The following is a 20520-nucleotide window of genomic DNA, read 5'->3' as shown; positions in this document are numbered from 1 at the left end:
TCACCCTATCTTTTCTGCCGTGATTGGCAGAAGTCGTGTGCCTGGCCCTCGGACCCCCATACCCCCTTTCAAAATATATTATCCCGAAAGCTCTTCGGCGTCCGTAGAGGTAGAAGGCACCATTGCGATGAACACCCACACGCTCATTACGCAGATTGAATACTTACTGACGTTCTGCTGAGTTTGTTCCTTCCCCTCTTTCTCTTTACTTCGGCACGTTAGAGCCAGTCCTGCCCTCCGTTTTGTGCCGGTCCCCACGGCAAGGCCCCGGCGGGTGCGGCTGTGTGGTGGCCCTTCTCAAACTGCAGGGGTCACCCCGAAAGAGCCCTGGAGGCTTCTGCACTCCAGGCAGGTGCGTTTGGAAGGAGGGAGCTCTGTGGGCGGTGCCAGAGGAAGTTCCCTGCGACCCCCCAGAGGGATCAGGAAGGAGGGGGGGCATTAACAGAGATGGAAATACGTTCGTTATTTAACGTTTGTAGGCATTGGAATTGTCACCCCTTATTTTTTTTTTAATTTTTTTTTACATTTATTTTATTGTTGAGAGGCAAAGAGAGAGCACAAGAGCACAAGTGGGGGAAGGGCAGAGAGAGAGGGAGACACAGAACCCGAAGCAGGCTCCAGGCTCCGAGCCGGCGGCACAGAGCCCGACACAGGGCTCGAACTCACGGACCGCGAGATCGTGACCTGAGCCGAAGTCGGACGCTCAACCGACTGAGCCACCCAGGTGCCCCGGAATCATCACCCTTTAAACCTGCTTAAGAAGGTACTCTTTGCTGAAAAATCAACTGGTAGATGTTTCTTGAGAAGAATATAGAGTTAATTTATTACCCAGCATAAGACACTAGGGTTTTATTTATTTTTTTATTTTTAAAAGATTTTTTTTTAATGTTTATTTATTTTTGAGAGAGCGAGAGACAAGTGGGGGAGGGGCAGAGGGAGAAGGAGACACAGAATCCGAAGCAGGCTCCAGCCTCTGAGCTGTCAGCACAGAGCCGGCCGTGGGGCTCGAACCCACGAACTGTGAGATCGTGGCCTGAGCTGAAGTCGGACGCTTAACCAACTGAGCCAGCCAGGCGCCCCAAGACACTAGGGTTTTAAATAATCTCATTTACTGACTCTCTTAAGGGGACAAAAATGTCATTTGGAAATGATAACTTAGAGTCAAATTGAAGATATATGTATATATATATCTTAAATTTTATTTTATTATTTATTTATTTATTTATTTATTTATTTTATATATCTTAAATTTTAATTAAACAGTAGGAAAAATGCTCTATATGTGAATTCTTGACATAAATTATTCTGGTTTTTCTAATTTATTATGATTGAAAGCCACAGCCATAAGAAACACAGTGCAGACAGAAACATTAATTCTTTTCCGAGCCGGACACAATCGGAAGCCTACGGCGGCTTCTAGACCAAGTAACAGGTTCTATATAAAATCTCTCATAGAATGAATAGGAAAAAAAATCCCTTGAAGGATCTTCTAAAATATGAAAAACAGAAAGGCTGCACAAAAGTGGTTCTGTCTTATTGGGACCTCCGGCATAGGTAGGCCTGGCCAAACACCTTGACATTAAAAAAAATTTGTTTAAAGTTCATTTATTTATGGTGAGAGAGCAAGTGGGGTGGAGGCGAGAGAGAGAGAGGGGAGAGAGAGACTCCCAAGCAAGCTCTGCCCCGTCGGCACAGAGCACGATGTGAGGCTCGAACTCATGAACGGTGAGATCATGACCTGAGCTGAAATCAGGAGTCAGACCCTTAACCGACTGAGCCCCCCAGGCACCCCATGACATTCTGACATGAAAGTAAATTGCTCCCTTCTCCCCAAAAGAATTAAAGGAACCGCCCCTTGCCATGTTGCAAGGAAATGGTGACTAAATGCAGAATCCAAGGAACAGAGTTCACACACTGTAATTTATCCCTTCTTTCCACCTGCATGCAGAAGAACAAAGCAAACGTGTTCTTCAAAGAGAAGGGTGCGTTCCAGACCCCTTGTACCTGTCTACTGTCTTGTTTTCCTTTTTTTTTTTTTTTCTAATGAGGGAAGGCTTAGCTTAAAACTCCGGTTGAGTTATAGGAGAGGACAGGTTTTCAAGGACAACACGTGCTTTGCAGACATCGTATTAAGTGCAGAGGCAAATGATCGTTTCTCTCTGCCCACTGACCAGTCACCGTAAAAGGCAAACATATCTACATTTTGCTGCATAGCAGTGCCTATTGTCATACTCTGTGGATCCATAGGTCATGTCACAGTAAGAGCTTGTTACAAACCCTTATTTCCAATTCTGAAACAGGCAATTGTTAGTTTGCTTTTTGGAAGTAAGTGCTTTCCGAGTTATGTTATCAGTTTGCCTAAACTTATTTCGCGAAGTCTGCTCCAAGGGTTAAGGTTCTTTAGTTCATGCCCGTCATGGGTAAAGTGGATTCTCCATGAATTAAGTTGTCTTCTGAACCTCCTGCATCCAGTCAGTCGACTGTTGAAGCCACGCCTAGTGTTGGTGGCTGATTTCTACCGTAAGGTCATTAAAGCGGAATAACTAACATAGTTTAATTTAATATCTTTCTCGTGGGGAGTCATCTATTACAAAATGGAAGTTTTAAAATTCATTATTCTCACACCTGAAAAGACTTTTTAAGCTTGAGGAAGTTTAGGTTTTAGGAACAAATTCAGTTGCAAGGACTTAGTAAGGAATTACGTACTTGAACTTCATGGCCCACCGAGGGTCTCCTGCTCCAGAGATCCTCCCCAGCGGCTTCGTCACCGGATCTCAGATCATCATCCTACGTGAGCAGATGGTACTTTCATGTGTAAATGGATTGGTATCACCTATATATTAAGACAAAAAAGAAATGTTTAGTGGTACCTGGCTGGCTCAGTTGGTAGAGCATGAGACTCTTGATCTTGGGGTCATGAGTTCAAGGCCCACATTGGGCATAGAGTGTACTTTAAAGTGTATGTGGCAAGCAGAGCAATCAGTCGATGTGTACCAGGACTTCTAGCTCCTGAAGGAAGCCCTTAGTACAGGAAGTGACCAGTAAATGCTCACAGCATTGACCACAAACATTTTTTAGACTCCGCACAAATGCCAATAACTCCTTACCGTCTGATCTTCCATAGGCTGAGTTCCAACTTCCCTTTGGCCCTGTTGCTTTTCTTTTCTCTTTTTGAATCATTGCTTTCCCCCAACTTCTGTGTCGTGAAGGAGTGTACCTCTCCCCAGGCTGTGAGAAACTGTTTTGGAGTTTGCGATGAAAGGTTAGACCAGCTCCCAGTTTTTTCTGGTGCCACGTATTAATATCTGTCCGTTAAGAGGAGTATTACAGAAAAGAAAAAAAAAGATAAGAACAACCCACTTTTCTTCTAGTTCTTGCTTTGTATGGAGGTGGGGAAGTGCCTCTAGGGAATGGTCATGTATGCAACCAAGTATATGAAAACTTGGGCTCCCCGTTTTCAGCCGTGAGTGTTGTGGGACATGGAACGACACGGGAGAGGTTGTGAGCGAGAGACGTTTCCATAGTTTATGAATAAAGACAATCCATTCCTTCTTCAGTCACCCATACGTGAAAGTTAAGTGCTAACGATGTTCAAGAAGACAGAGGTTTCTTCTCATCGGCTCCGCTAGAGGAAGCCTTCTGCTCTGCTGGCTGGGCATCGATGGACGGGTAGGGTCTGGGTAGTCGTGATTATCAGGTTCTTCCCATCTCTCAAGTGTTTTATCGCTGTCTCCTAAAATACGAAGGAGTGTTTCCAACGTCCCCCGTTCACGCACTTAACAGCTTCAATATAAGATCAGTGCTTCCCTGATGCATGGTCCGAGTCTAAGGTTCTGGCTTTGCATCAGCCGTTCAGAGAAAGATCTTGCAATTGCCCAGCTTACCTTCGTCGGTCCTCACTCACTCCATAAGCACTGGCTGGATCGTGTGCCAGTCTCTGGGGGGGTGGATGAGGGATACCGACACCAGCTTTCTGTTCTTAAAAGGTTCCCTGTCTCCAGAGTGGGATGCAGCCATGTAAGTACACGGTATTATAAGTATTATAAGAGAATAAGAAAGGGCCCGACAGCCTTATTTGTCACGGCCCCATTCCCGTTTTTCCTTAGGCAGTGTTGGGTTGAGAGGGAAAACTGGAGGGGCATTTGACCTGGGCCACCAAGGATGGGTACTGAGTTTAAGAGGTAGGGAGGAGGCAGATGCTGCGGGAGGAAACAGAATGTGCTAGAAATGTGCAAAAGCAAGTCCAAAGACGTGAACGTGCCTGCAGCGTTCTTGGTGGTGGGGTTGGGGGGGGGATGTTCAGGAAGGAGGGGAGGGGACAAGGCTAGAAAGTGAGCCTGTCTTTCAAGCATTTGATCTTGATCATGCGGGTAACTTGAAGTACTGAACATCGTTATGAAGGGGAGACGCTTTGTCGTACTCCATTCTAGAATAACTCAATGGTACTGTGAAGGATTGACTGAAGGGAAAGGATTTGGGGCAGTGAGGAAAGTTAGGGCCCTGACCTCATGGTCTGAGCAAGAGAGAGGAAAGCCCAAACTAATACGAACACCAGGAAGGAACGGGTTCAAAGATAGCTAGTGTGATGGGGCACTCAGACGTGGCAGCTGATTGGACGCGTAGGTGAAGGGTTTGCAGAGAATAAGCAATATTTCCTTTTTGGAATATTTGTCTTGTATTTACGATATCTGCAGGTTATTTACTCAAAAAAAGGAAAATGTTTAGAAAACAAGAAGGTGACCAAAGACTTAAAAGACAAACACACATAAAATTTTAATTACCAATGCAATTAAAAATACGTTTCCTGGGGCGCCTGGGTGGCTCCGTGGGTTAAGCTCACGGAGCTTCCGACTTCGGCTCAGGTCATGATCTCACAGTTCATGGGTTCGAGCCCCACGTCGGGCTCTGTGCTGACAACTCAGAGCCTGGAGCCTGCTTCAGATTCTGTGTCTCCCTCTCCCTCTGCCTCTCCCCCACTCATGCTCTGTCTACCCTTTCTCTCAAAAATAAATAAACATTAAAAAATTTAAAAAAAATACATTTTCTGAACCATATTCAATTGCCCTAAATAGTTTTCTAATTGATGAGTTTTATATGTCAGTTACTTAGCCATTATATTTATAAAGAGGATATAAATAGTGCGCAATCATTTGGTTTGTTTTGGATGAACTTAAGTTCCGATTTGGGTGGCTTCTGAAAAAAATGTACATTTGAATATTATCTATGCTTTCCTTATTTAAAAATTTTGTCCTTGGTACTTAAGAAATATTCACTTTTATAAGCCGTGAGTAAGCAGACATCTTCATTTTTCCAGCGTCTAACAATTTAATTCATCCAACGAGATCCTATCAAGAGAAAATTTGAAATGGTTTGGGAAATGAGCAAAATGTAGAATTTTAATAGATGAAGCTTCTATTGGATTGTAGCGCTCGTGTAAAATTCAGTTGTTTTGTTTTTTAATGGATTCACTGTCACTGTCCTTAAACAACTCCCTTGACCTATTTCTAACTAGCATTTTCTTTGTGTCCCCTCCAGTAGAGGCTTCCTGCCAGCCGCTATAATTGTTCCCTAAGACAGCATGTGTGTGCGGCCATTTATAAACCCTCTGGGTGAGGAAGACTGTCCAGGCTCTCCTCTTTTACTATAAAGCAAAGGAAAAAAAATACAGTCTTCCTTCTCACAAATTCACAGATGTGTGGTTTCCAAGTTATGGCATTGTCTTTGCACAGAGATAAAATAATTCACCCTTTGAACTCTCCATTGGCCATACCACTCTGAGCCCAGATGTTTAGGAATGGGATTCATAAGAACGTGTTTTTTTTTTTTTTTGTTTGTTTTTCAAAATCTTTAGTGAATATAAACAGGAAGTAGTCAAAATAGGCCAAAAATCAATAAGATTTCCATTTAGGTTTCATAAATAAACTGTTTCTCATGTACTTATGACTACAGGATGTTAGTTTAATCGAATTATGTTCGGGATTCTATTTGAGATACCATTCAATAAAGCGGAGTGTGTTTTAAATGACTAACTGAAAGGACATAGTTAATTTGTAAAATCTCCCCTTTTTGGCCGAATGTCTATATCTTCATTGTGTAATTCATGCTTGTAAATTTATGTTTAGAATTGTTCCCCCGTGTGTATGTGTGAGAGCTAACACGTGCCTACATCTGGCCAGCCTGTAAAATTGCCATCTGTTTGAAATACAAGACCGTGATCAGCTCTTAGAAGAGAACCTAGGGGCCCCCGGGTGGCTCAGTTGGTTGAACGTCCAACTTCAGCTCAGGTCATGATCTCACAGCTCAGCCTGTGAGTTCGAGCCTGGCATTGGGCTCTCTGCTGTCAGCATGGATTCCACTTTGGATCCTCTGTCTCCCTCTCTTTTTGCCCCTCCCCCGTGCTTTCTCTCTCTCTCAAAAATAAATAAACTTTTTTTTTTTTTTAAAAGAAGAGAACCTAGGACCTTGCTGTCTCCAGGGCATGCTGATCATGCACAGTTTTTATTTTATTTATTTGTTATTTTTTTCAACGTTTATTTATTTTTGCGACAGAGAGAGACAGAGCATGAACGGGGGAGGGGCAGAGAGAGAGGGAGACACAGAATCGGAAACAGGCTCCAGGCTCCGAGCCATCAGCCCAGAGCCCGACGCGGGGCTCGAACTCACGGACCGCGAGATCGTGACCTGGCTGAAGTCGGACGCTTAACCGACTGCGCCACCCAGGCGCCCCCATGCACAGTTTTTAAAATCTCAAGCAAAGCCTTTTCTCCTCACTCAATTCTGGAGAGCAGCACAGAATAAGGGAAATTGAGCAGAGACCTGAATTCCAATGTTGACACTTGCATTTGCAAGGAAACCTGAGGCAGATTATTTATCTTCTCTGACTTCTAAGTGTGGATGATGTCTTCTTTGTAGGTACATGGGGGGAGTGAATATAATGGTGGATGTGGATTTGACAGGTAGTTGGTGGTAAATGAATAAAAATGAGAATTGTTCTAGTTGTTGGGATATGTTTCATCAGAGCGAACCCCAAATTTGTCTGTCTCTGGAGCCACAGAAATATTTATACATGAAAAACGTTCCTCTATTTAGATAGCATAAGACGTCCCTGGGAGTCTTTTTTTTTTTTTTTTTCTCCAGGATAAACATCTCTAGTTCTGTCAGTAACAACCCCGTATGGGGATGTGGACAGTGATTAAAAACCCAGGTTTGGGGTTCACTTCGAGTGGGGTTAGATGTTGGCCCTGTGTGTGGTCTTGGGCAGTTATGACCTTTTTGAATCTTTCATCATCCTTTGGAATAAAATAGTAATAAAAATGCCTCATAGAGTTTTAGTGAAGATTTAAATAAGCACTTGGTGGCTGGTAAGTACTTAATTAATGGCAGGGATTATTATTAGACCTTGTTTTGAGTTTCTCACCATCGTCATTGCTACTGAAAATGAACAACTATCCTCGAGATATGACTTCAGGGGGAATCGGGTGACTAAACTTCCCCAAATATGAACCCAGTTCCCACCCAGCAGCAGAAATGAAGAATCCCCTGTTAAAATACAAATATACTTGGGAGGGAGGTGTTAGCTATGGGAATAGCCTGTCATTGCCCTCCTGTGTGAAGAAGCAAGCGGCGATCAAAGGACAGCTCCCTGGCCCCTGAGAGTGGTGGGAGTGCGCTGGTGACAGTTATTCTGTCTGCACTGTCCTTCCTCGGGAAGGTCTGAAGAGGTGGCAAGACAAATCATTTCTACAAACACGCACAGACAAATGAGGATGCGGGGGAAGGGAATGCCAGGACCACCTTCGACTGGGACTTTGTTCATGCGCAGGAAAGATGTAGAGGACCTGAAGTGTGCCCTAACTGGGCCATAAGCCGCCACCGGTGTCTTAGATAGATCTGCCTGGAAGCTGAACTCTGCGGTGTGCGTGGGCACGAAGATAATGGGGGAAGAAAGAACAAAACGAAACAGATTTCATTCCAGATATAAAATCCACCAGGAGGGCAGTCTCTTTCCTGACTGGCTCATGAACCATGGTGCTGGTCCAGGAAAGCCCCGTCAATGTTGATTTTGGCCATTCAGATGCCCAAGCAAGAGAGAAGCGTGAAGGGAAAGACGGGGGGTGAGAAAAAGAAAAGGGGGTGGAGGCCGCCATCTTGCAATTTCTGCCTGATTGCTGTTCCCGGGAGGTGACAAGCCCCCCAGGCAGGAACGTGCTCTTTTAGCCTGATACCAGTGCCCGGGGCACCGTGGATGCTACGCTTCTTTTTAGATGAATAAATGAGCACCTCCCGGGTGCCCCATTTCACCTGACAGGAACCTGACAATCAGTCCAGTGGGCAGGTGGGAAAGTGAGCTCAGACGCGTGTCAATCCCCCCGGCTGGCAGGTGTGAGGTAGGGGGGTGGGGGAGGCTCACCCTCAATTCACTATCCCACAAGGGGCACAGGATGGAGAAGGGCAGAAAGAGAAGGACAACAATGCGGGAAAACAAAGGACAAATAGAAGAAGGAAAGCCAACCGACCGGAAGAAGAACCGTAGGCGGGAGAGGCCGAAAAAAGGAAGAAATGAACTGCGGTATTTGTTGCCCTTGCCATTTCCTTTTCTGTGTTCAACTTGTTTAGTTTTATAAGGGGATAGGTTTGTACCATGAATTTCCTGCTATCGTGTCTGGGGCTGAGACTCCATTCAAACTTTCTAATTATTAACAAGCAGCACATTTATATTAACGTGCATACTGCTCTCGTCGGCTCACGCTGCCTCCGTGCTTTCTACAAAATGTTCCAGGAGAGGATGTTTAACCAGAGGTCACCAGGAAAGGAAGAGCAGTTCAGAATTCAGAGGAATTCACATGTGGTTCTAGTCGTCCTCAGAATGGCGAATGTGGCCCAAGATGTGTCATCTCTGACATCCAGGGGGCCGAGTCCTTTTATTTTATTTTTCCTTTCTGATGCGACGTCCGTTTGGATCAGTCAATGGGTATATGTACGCGTGACTACACATAAGGCCCCTACTGGTTAATTTTGCTTTGGCAAAGCTGGTTGTGAATCACCTAGGATTTTTGGCAACCCAGCAACTAGCCCTTATTCCCATTAGCGATATGGATGCAAAAGCGTCAGGGAAAGAAAGTCCGGACAAGCCGATTTTCTCATCGTTCTGACCGCACTTTGGGGAATTCGTAGTACCCTCGCTGGAAGCAGAACAGGCAGGAATGTTAATTCAGAAGCATGACCTCATTTCCCAGAGCACGTCCAACGTAACTAAAAATAGAAGTCAAGCAATTGTGTCTACACTAGCACAAAGAGAAGGGAAGTTTTGTCATTTGTCTGGCTTGTTGGGTCTTACGTGGGGCTGGATAAATTCTGCCTGAGCCACCTGCAGTGCCGGCTGAAGACCTCCTTTTCCCTTAGAGAGGTTACTCTGCATAAGGCTTTGAAAGTGGAGTTCGGGACCCCGGTGCCCTGACCTCGTGAGCTCGGGGAGGAGACGCAAATGACGTGAGTGATGGAGAAGGTAGAAGACAGGCTCGTGGCTGTGCCGCCTTGTGAAGCATCGGGCTCCCTGAAGAAGGTTGGGTCTGAAGGTGGAGTGGACATTGAGGAGGGAAGGAGGCTACACGAAAGGCCCAGAGGGTTCATTTGAGGAGGCTGGAGCGTGGCGTGGCAAGGTAGGTGGGAGGTGGGGGAAGTCACCCGGAGCCAGTGAGAGATGAGGGCGAGAAGGAGAACTCGGATGAGCCGATAGGGAGTTTGCATCGTGTCTTGTTTGTGTGTGTCTTCGGGACAGAGCCGTCCGTTCTGACCGTTCTGGAAAGCGACGGAGACCATCTCGAGAAGACAGTTCGATAAACCACCGGGAAGGTCAAGGTAGCCGCATTAAAGAATTTTTGTGCCCAGAGGGATTCTACACGTGGTGGTACAGTGATGTATTTCCATCAACTGCAATGCTAGTATTCGTTTTCTTCGGAAGCTGAAATTCACCTGCCGGACGGTTCACCACTTGAAAGGGTCCAATTCAGTGGCTTCTAGGATGCTCACCAGGATGTGTCACTATTCCAGACCATTTTCAACATCCCCCAGGGAAGCCCGTTGGCCGTGACTCCTGACCGCCCCCCTCCCCAGCTCCCGACAACCTGCTGTGTCTGTGGGTTTGCTGCCTCTGGACGTTTCATACAAACGGAAGCCTGTAACGTGTGGTCCTGAGTGCTCGGCTCATTTCGCTGAGGATGCTGTGTTCCGGGCGTGGACAGATTTTTCAGCACAAGATGGGAGCTGGGGGGGGGGGTGCAAACTGGTGGTGGAGGGCTCACCCTACCTGAGGCTGCGACAGTACACGTTGCGGTATTGGGGAGCGAAGAGTGTCGTTTAGTGATACACCCACTGCAGGGGGTTGTTAACGTGCCCCGGGGCTTTGGGACTCCCTCCCTTCCGGTGGGACTGGCACGGGGGCAGGCGCAGGACGTGTCTGCAGACGGGAAGGGACTATGGGGCCCCTAGGAGGACCTAGGGAGAGCACAATGCAAGAGCCGGCAGCGTCTGGTGTGACAAAACCAGTCTCTCCTACAGAGATGCGTCTCTTAGGAACGTCTCTCAGCGAGAGTCATCAGGATGTACGTTCTCCACCTAAACCCCAGGCACAGGTTTCCTGAATGCTTCCGCTGTGGGTTCTCACGCAGACGCGAGAATCTCCATCAAGGGAGTAAAACGTGAAGGTGACCTTGTCCTCCCCATCCGCTGGTGGTTACGCGTCCTGGGAAGGAAGCCAAAGTGGCAGAACCTGTCCTGCTAAGTGACCTGTGAGTTGGGGTCAGCTGGCACCTGCAGAGTGAGTGTGGGACAGCAGGTCACGGGTTCCCTGGGGCACAGTGGAGAGCTGCTGGCCAGAGGGGTGCGGCCGGGGGACAGCCACCGCGTGAGGCAGGACACGGTCAGAGCCACGCCCCAGCTGTGGGTGCAGTGAGCCTGGCAGTGCCGGAGCCCTGGGGGCAGGGGCTGGAAGCCAAGCTCGGAACGAGGGTGGGGGGTGTGGGGGAAGAGATACCCCGGGCATCGGCCCGGGGTCCAGGATGCCCGTAGAGTGAGCGTTCGTCCATTCGTATGTCCAACAATATTTCCCGAGTGCCTGTGGCGTGTCTGAACCCCTCTCATGCTGGGAAGAGAGCAGTGAATTCAACCGACGATGGCTTTGCTCTCACGGAGTGGACAACACATTGGGCTGAGATAGATACCGGACAGATAAACAACTGGGTATGTAGCAGATGGTCATGGGTGCTGTAGAGAGGGATCAGGCAACTCAAGGTGGGGCATGGGGCGTGTTGCTATTTTGTACAGGGTGTTTGGGAAGGCATCCTGAGAAAGAGGACGTTTGAGTGCAGACAGAAAGGGGGTGAGGGAGTAAGAAATGGCATCTGCACGAAGATCACGCCGAACCGGGGGGACAGCAAGTGCAAAGACCCTGGGGCAGGGAGTGTGGCTCCGTGTTCAGGACTGAAGGGTGCCGAGGGCTGCGGTGGAATGAGCAAGAGGGAGAGGAGGCAGGGGCTAGGGGGACAAGGAGCGAGGAGGAGACGAGCCCGGGGACAGGGGGCTTGACCACTAAGGCCTTGCTCGCCGAGGACCCTCACTTTACCTTTAAGTGACATGGGAAGCCATCGGTACAGGAATTTCCATCTTCAGCCCACCATTTTATCTGGACTTTGCCCCTGTGTTCGGTAGCTACACCTTCCCCAGGACCCTGACCGCCACCTGCGATCCTCTGTCACGTTTGTATTCGGACTTTGGGTCGTCATTTCCCGCGCAGTCACGTGCTGAGCGCAAAATTGTCAAAACAGAATTTGTACGTGAGTGGATGTTTCTAGAAAGGTGTAGGAGCGGGAAGAGGAGGAGGCTGATGATACTACCAGAGCAGCTGGGTGGCGGGAGGGCCGGAGGCGGTAGCGGGGGGAGGGTGGGGGTGCCCTAAGAAAGCAGAAAGGCAGAGCGGGGGGAATGCCTACGAGCCCGACTTGGGCCAAGGTCTTACCATGACCTTGAAGGGCCAGCCTGACAAAATCGGACAGAAGGCTGCGCTGGAAGGGGCTTATCACACCGAGCCGGGTCGGTAACAACGGGGGTAAGGAAGAGAAGAAGGAAGGAAGGCTCCAGAGGGAAGAAGGCTCTAGACAGGAGCCTGCAGACGTGCGGCTTTCTGCCAGCGGAGGTAACAGCGTTATCAACGATGCCGTCTAGCCCGGATGTCATGGGTCTGGGTGCCACCTGCCACCTTTCCCCTGATTGCTGGGACATCCTGCCATAACCGCACTGGGCGTCTTAGGTCGTGTGGGAGATGAGCGGGGAGGTAAGTTTCCTCCCTTCACTTGCTCACAGTGTCTCTGGGCACAGACAGTGGGGAGTCCTGCTTCCATCAGTGATGACCGTGCATTAGGATTCAGTTGCACAGAGACTCACGGCGTGTTAAACAGCAGGAGCAGCTGTCTTCCACACGCCCAAACATACACACTCACCACTGCACACACAACGTGGTGCACCCACCGGCCGCTTGTACGAATATTGACAAAGACGAAGTGCTTCGCCTTGAAGTCTCACTGAGTGAATTTAAAACCAATGTTAAGGGGCGCCTGGGTGGCTCAGTCGGTTGAGCGTCCCACTTTAGCTCAGGCCACGATCTTGGGGTTCGTGAGTTCGAGCTCCCCGTCGGGCTCTGTGCTGATGGCTCAGAACCTGGAGCCTGCTTCAGATGCTGTGTCTCCCCCCCTCTCTGACCCTCCCACACTTTGCACTCTGTCTCTCTCTCTCTCTCAAAAATAAACATTAAAAAAAGATTTAAAAAATGAAATAAAAATAAAACCAATATCAGGGGCACCTGGGTGGCCCAGCTGGTTAAGCTTCAGACTTCAGCTCAGGTCATGATCTAGTGGGTTGTGAGTTCGAGCCCCGCATCAGGCTCTGTGCTGACAGCTCAGAGTCTGGAGCCTGCTTCAGATTCTGTGTCTCCCTCTCTCTGACCCTCCCCTGCTCACACTCTGTCTCTGTCTCTGTCTCTGTGTCTCTCCCTCAAAGATAAATAAACATGAAAAAAAAACCCCAATATTAAATAAGGGCACCTGGGTGGCTCAGTTGGTTGAGCTCTTGATGTGGGCTCAGGTCATGATTTCATGGTTCATGCAGCCAAGCCCTGTGTCAGGCTCCCTGCTGTTAGCTTGGGATTCCCAATCTCTCTCCCTGTCCCCTACTCGCACGCATGCTGTCTTTCTCTCTCTGAAAATTAATAAACAAGCTTGAGAAAACCAATATGAAACAAAATATTCATCATTTGGATGAATACCTCATTTTAATAGTTTAATTGACTTTAGAAGAGATACTCCATTTAGAAATTTGTAGTGGGTGAAATACTTAGGATTCTGATGAGTACTTTCTTAATTTAAAATATTTGAAGCAGAGTTATGGGAATAAGGTGAGGTGAGTTAAACACAGTGAACTAGAATGGCAAATTTTGTTTTTTATGGGGAAGAGATCATACACTTTGCTTTTGGGTAAGGGTTGCTTTCTCAATCACCAGCTTCATCCCGAGGCTTCCTTCTCTACGCTTTTTGACTTTGCATATTCGGTTCCATTCTCAGATGACAGCATCCCAGCCCATGCCATGTTCCGTCCCTTGCCCACCATGTTTCATCATAGGCCTTATTTCTGCTTTGCATATTATATATCTGTGTATTTATTTATTTTCTGCCTCCCTATTATGAATGGGAGCCTCATAGGAGCTGGTGTTTTGTTTAACTGCCATGGTTCTGGTATACTGTGGTGTTTGAATTTTGAATTGATGAATATATAATGATGCATGTCTTGTGTATATATTCTTTTGATTTACATGCTATTCATGTATTTTTTTCTGTTGGTCTCTGTGAATGCAATTTGAATTATTCCGATGGCTGATGCGTATTGAAGGTAAAAAAGTGCTAAAAGTAACCTCAGTTTGGAAAGTGTTTGGGGGACAGACGTGCCCTCATATACAATTACAAAGAGCCTCAGGACCTGTTGTGTGATCCCCTTTAGTGAGAGTATAGGGAGGGAAGAGAAGTTTGCTACCGATTTCTTTGGAGAAAGATGTTGCCAAGTGGACAGGATTAGAGGGGTTTATCTCCTTTACATCAAGCCTGGTGAACCACAGGAAGAACTTGGGACTGGGTTCAAGGCCAGTTCAGGCCTGGGGACCAAGCACTCTGAGGCAGCAGGCGGCCATCGTGGTCTCTGGCCTGCACTGCCCAAGCTTGCTGGGCAAGGGATAGGAGAGAATTTTCCATAGAACACACCTGAACTATGTGGGACAGCATCAGGTCGGGGCCTCTTCAATGCGGTTTGCTTGAGGTAGGGCCAGAACAGCAAGGGGTGGGAGGTGGTGTGGACTCAGAAGGTTGTGGAAGCAGTCGTGAGTGATCACTCAGTGGAGAGAGGCATTGCCCGCCCCCCACTCCCGCTGGGGTCCCCAGTGACAGGACTTCCCCAAGAGTCCCATGGGAGAAATGGTGAGCTTAATCACCTGCCAGACCCGTAGGGCTCAGATCCACACAGCCAACGAACAGCCCGTCCTCCTGCCTTCTCCTGGCTCCACAGCTGTCACCTCCTGGAAGGTGGGCGGCATCTGACAATGGGTCTTACTTAGCGTGGGGTGGTGATGGCAACAGAAAGAGGAAGGTGACCTTTGAGTGAAGACAGAAGGTTGAAATCTTATCTAATGATTTTGCCTGGAACTTATCCCAATGAGAGAATTGAAATTCTGTTTTGTAACTTAAAATGACTTTAGGGACTGTCATTATAGAAAAGTGAACAGAAAAATCATAGGATTTACCCAAATCCCCATCCCAAGGCAGTAAAAGATTAGTTGCATGAAACACTTCTCCTACTATCCTTTCAAAAGACGTGCCTTGGTATGTCACTAATCAGGCTATGAAAAACTTACCCGTTACATTGTTTTCCAATATTTCTGTAGACACTTTGGAAATAAATTTGCCGGGGCATCTGGGTGACTCAGTTAGGTGTCCGATTGCAGCTCAGGTCATGATTTTGCACAGTCTGTGATCTCGAGTCCCACATGGGGCTCTGTGCTGACAGCTCAGAGCCTGGAGCCTGCTTCGGATTCTGTGTCTCCCTCTCTCTCTGCCCCTCCCTTGCTTGCTCTCTGTCTATGTCTCTCTCAAGATAAATAAACATTAGAAAAAATACATTTGCCATGCATATTAGAGCAATGTTGTAGATAGTGTTGTAGGCTGACCCAACAGTCACTTGCAAATCCCTATTCTCCTTCTAGAACCTTCTATTGTAGAGGCTTGGTTTTGCCCGCCTTCCTTGCAGCTAGGGGTGGCCAATGAGAAGCAGAAGTCTGTGGGAACATTCTTGTTTTTCTGATAAAAGAGGTAAAACTGTTTTCTTCCCTTTCTCCCTTTCTCCCTTCCTCCTACCTTGAATATGGAAGTATTAGAACTGGATGAGCCATTCTATGACGAGGAAGGAAAGTCCCAAAACATCACTGGAATGCTAGTCTTGAGATTGGTGAACACTGGCATTCCTCTAGACTTCCTGACCCGTGAGAAAAACAAACCATTATCAGTTTAGCTACTGCTAGTCGGGGAATCAGTTACTTGCAGCCCAAAGCATTTTGAACAGACCCCAAAACAAAACAAAACAAAGCCTGATTGGTGTTAGGAGTGAAGTTGCTATTTCCCTATATGCAGCCCGTTCATTCATCTCAAACATCTTAGCAACAGTCATGGACTAGTATTCTGTACCAGGCCCTTGGGGAGTGCAATGGGGCTCCCACTGCAATGAATCAAAATGAGTCATAGTTACTAAAAAACATGATATGTGCTATAATACCAACAGTGAATACGCAGCGTACACATTATGCAGAAAGAAGGAGCCCGGAAGAGACGGGGGAAGCTGGGACCAGTAGTCAATCTTGGAGGACGACTTAGAGATTTATCAGATGGAAAGTGATGGGAAGGGGACTGCAAGTAGGTGAGGACAGTGCAGGCAGGGGGCAGCAAGGCCACGTGAAGTGATTGTATTCTGTGAATAGTATAGTTTAATAGTAATAGGGCTCAGGCTCATGGAGTTGGCTCACCCACTAACAGCTGTGCAGCTACAAGTAAGGCGTGTGGTTCCATTTTCCTTGCCTGGAAATTAAGGGTTTATGTACTTTGTAGGGTTTGGGGGGAAGATCCAATGAGCTAAGTCACATAAGGATTTTAGTAGGTGTTTGGCACATAGTAAGTATTCCATAACGTTTACGTGTTACTATCAGCTGGTCATGGAGACAGACAGTGGGACGGCCTCAGAGGAATTTGAGAAGGTTGACCAGGGCTCCGTTGTGATGGGCCTTATCCATGCAGGATAACTTGAACTTGATCCTACAGTCATCAGGAAATTCTTGCAGGTTCTGGAGCATAGAGGTCAACCAACAATGGCCTCCTCGTTGTCAAATCCTACGGGCACTTTATCCACTTTATCCACGTGATTGATACTGTTCTTGAAGGTTTTCATCTCACAGATAGCATTTTTTTTCTTGGTTTTGTTCCTATTTTAAGTTTGCCTCCGTCCAAGTCATCCTCAGTCTTTCTAGAATGCAAATTAGATCACCTAACCTGATTCAAATCCGAAAGTGGCTCCCATTCCCCTCATGTAACTGCAGATGTAGTGTGAGGATTTCATGATATCCCTGCAGGTGCTCTCGGATCACATTTCTGTGCCTTTGCGTGAATCCTCCCCTCGGATTCCATCATAGGAAGCTACTTGGGATGCCTTATTGCTGTTTTTTTGACTCCATGATTTTAGAGGTCCTATTTCTTCTCCCTGAGAGATTTTTTCCTTTTTCTGTTTGGCTTAAGGTTTTACTCATTTTTCCAGGACTTTACATATCCACAATATTCTCATCTTTTTATTTTCAAGCCAAACAGCCTTACGCTGACTCATCAAACAAAGGGACAATGATTTGTCACTCTTCGGTCTTTACATAACTGGTGCACATTCTCCAGAAGGGACTAATTTCTTGTTTCCCTCTGATCAAAGACATGCTATCAGGCACATTCCATTTCATAAAACCACAGAGTGTTGTTTCAGGGGAAATTAGCTCAGCCTTGAGCTACGTTTCCACACTGCAGTTGACTTGGTGAGACGGAATAAAGCCCGGTTACTATTTCAGAATTTCTTACATTGGATTGGACTGGTGGTTTGGTTGTTACCCTGGAGAGGGTTTTCAATTACTAAGATGAGTCATCTTAGGGACTGGAAGGAACTGGAGAATTTTTATCATCCAGGAGTGATGGGGAATCTAGGGTCCAAGCCCTGCCGTCCTCTGTCATCCAGGGAAAGGGAAAGAAATAAGTACCAGGACAAATTAAAACAGGGCTCGTGAGAGAGAACAACATTGTTTTCTGCTTCTGTCCTGCTGAATCTGGCTTGTGCAATAAAATAATTTTATTTGTTCGTCTCTACAACTGAAATAGGCTGAAAGGATGGTCCCAGGACTCCCCCCCCCCTTTTTTTTTATTGTGTCTGGACTCATTCTAAAAGAAGAGACTATGGTTTTGGCTTTTGCTGTTCTGAATTTTATAATATACTCCTACAGAATGAGTTAGGGCTCAGCTAGACATTTACTGGAATGCATCATTTTTACAAATTTCTTTCTCATCTTAAATAGTGGTGAAAGTTCACGAACAAAGATATTTATTGGTCTGTGCACTTCCGAAAAATTAAAATGCCCTTGTATTTATCAGTAGGGTTGAGTAGCCTAAGATATTTCTTCTCAATGGAAAATTCGGCAATTATTAGCAATACAATTATTACAGTGATAAAAATTGGAAAAACACTGTGTACCCATAGTATTACTGTAATCATATAAAAAGCCCTTAAATTAATGGCCATAAAAATGTTGTTTGTATTGGGGTGTTAGAATTATGTATAATGTTTGAGCTTTTATCTACTTTTCTGTATTTTCCAGATATTTATTTATTCCTTTTCCTCCCTTTCTTTCTCCCCTCATTTCCTTTATGTAATTCCTTCTTCCCTTCCTTCCTTCCTTCCTTTCTCCCTTCCTTCCTTCCTTCCTTCCTTCCTTCCTTCCTTCCTTCCTTCCTTTCTCCCTTCCTTCCTTCCTTCTTCTGTTTTTCCTTCCTTCCTTCCTTCCTTCCTTCCTTCCTTCCTTCCTTCCTTCCCTCCCTCCCTCCCTCAATACTTCCTTCCTTTCTTCATATTTACTGCACACCTATTCTGTGTGAGGACCTCTTTTAGGTTCTGGGAAGCTATCAGCAAACAGAACAGACGTCAGTTCCAGCTTTGGTTTTGTGGCCAGTTGGGGCATGGGTTAGAGAGGAGAGAGATAGAGGGGAGGCAACAAGGAGGAAGGGATGACCCCAAATCCAGGTCAGAGACGATGGATGCATCTACAAGTGTTGCTCTGCCCCCCTTCCTTCTCATATAACCTCCTTCTGGATAACTTCCTTCTCCTGTGTTTCATTCAGGCCTCTTCTCACATGTCATTTAGAAAGTTCTACGACCATCTTAGCTCTTTTCCTCTCTTATCTTGTCCTGCCCCAACTCCCTCCCCCCACCTTTAAATAGTACTTACCCCTACTTGGCTGCCACCACAGGAGGCATTCATATATCCTTTGTCTATTTATTAATCGGCTTCCTTCCCTAGAATGCAAGCATGAGATGTTGACTTTGTTTTGTTCATTGTTTATTCCCGTCATTTAGAAATGTGTCCATCTAGCACAGAGGAGGGGTTTAACAAATATTATCTGAATGATTAAACAAATGATTTCTAAATCTATATCCTTAGCTTTGACATCTTGTTTGAGTTCCAGATTTATATTTCCCATGCAGACTAACGCTTTAGAGTGTATCCTGAATATACTTCGAACTCCAGATGTTCGAAGATACTTACGGTCAGCCCCCTTTCCCAGCCAGATCTGCTTCACTTCTTGTGAAATCCCCTCCACTAGGGGCCTTTCTTTTCCTCAAGGCTTTAACTCTGTACCACATCACGTTTGCCTGTCTCCCTAGGAGAGAGCATAAGGAAAGCAGGTAGACCCGGGGGTTATCAAAGGACTTATGCGTGGAGGATTTATCCTGGGGGATCGTGCTCACCGGCTCAGTGAGATTTTCTCCTTGGTGATATTCTAATGCATTTGCATGTACAGTGTTGCCTGATTGGGAAAGCGAACGTTCATCCATTAGGGTTTTCTGGCCTCTTCTCTGATTGACTGCGCGTACTTGCTCCAAGTAGGGGAAGAGCTGCATGATTTACAGACTTTCCTTTTTAAAATGTTTATTTATTTTGAGAGAGAGAGAGAGAGAGAGAGAGAGAGCGAGCATGAGAGGCAGAGAGAGAATCCCAAGCAGGCTGTGCACTCTCAACAGAGAGCCTGATGCGGGGCTCTGCCTCACCAATGGTGAGGTCATGACCAGAGCCAATATCAAGAGTCCCAGCCTTAACAGGCTGAGCTACCAGGCACCCCAGCCTTTCCTTTCTAAATGTGGTTAGAAGGAAGGGATGGAATATTCTGTATGGGTACTCTATTATTGCTGATAACTAGTTCTGAGTAATATTTTTTTGTGCAAGAGGGGGAAAAGTGATAACTGAAAAACAGTCATTAATATCATTTTTTTTTTTTTTTTTGCGCCAAGACTAAAATTTAATTCTATTCCTGGTATTAAACAAGGAGCACACAAGTTTACTTCCTCAGGACATAGCCTTTGAATTGTCGCAATAGATGTTGCCTCCCCCCCTCCCCCCGCCCCTGATGTGTCTCATCCTTACCTCTGAGAAATAAGCCAGAGGAAAATAATGGTACGTTCTGAAGCTTCGTCAAGCGAGCACGCTTTCAAATTACAAGGCAACATTAGTTACTCTTGGGTGATTCCATCAACTCTTTAAAAAAAAATTTTTTTTTTAATGTTTATTTATTTTTGACACAGAGAGAGACAGAGCGTGGTGGGGGAAGGGAAGAGAGAGAGGGAGACACAGAATCGGAAGCAGGCTCCAGGCTCCGAGCTGTCAGCACAGAGCCCGTTGCGGGGCTCGAACCCACAGGCTGTGAGATCATGACCTGAGCCGACGTTGGACGCTTAGCCGACTGAGCCACCCAGGCGCCCCTCCATCGACTCTTAAGGCCTGTTTCTGATATCAAGGAGCTTGCAGGCGTCATGGGAAAACAGGCTACCAATCATAAAATATGGCCAAAATAAGTTACCTATATTTCAACACGGCATAGGATATGTTCATGTATATCGTCATCTATTACTTTCTATTCCTTTCTTACTGCTCCTTCCTCCAGCAGACTGAATCACTGATCCTACTTTTGTGCCTTAAAAACAATCACGAAACCGCGAAAGGCTCTTCTTTCTGCAGCCACCACGGCGGTAGCTTGTGCCTGCGAGGCCACCAGAAGTCTTATTTGGAGACGCTGCCAGAGATGAAAAGTCATTAAAGGCGACGGAGGCGTAGGCCCCCAGGAATGTCTAGTTCCGCCTCTC

General features: G+C 46.5%; 1 protein-coding gene across 2 annotated transcripts in view; it reads left to right on the top strand.

Annotated features, from left to right (window-relative positions):
- SACS (sacsin molecular chaperone) overlaps positions 1 to 20520 on the top strand; it is an 86149-nt gene that overhangs the window by 22979 nt on the left and 42650 nt on the right. The window lies entirely within an intron of this gene.

The sequence above is a fragment of the Prionailurus bengalensis genome, chromosome A1, assembly GCF_016509475.1.
Source record: "Prionailurus bengalensis isolate Pbe53 chromosome A1, Fcat_Pben_1.1_paternal_pri, whole genome shotgun sequence".
NCBI classification, from domain to species: Eukaryota; Metazoa; Chordata; class Mammalia; order Carnivora; family Felidae; genus Prionailurus; species Prionailurus bengalensis.
Note: the sequence above shows the minus strand (reverse complement) of the source record. Positions and strands in the feature narration are given on the sequence as shown.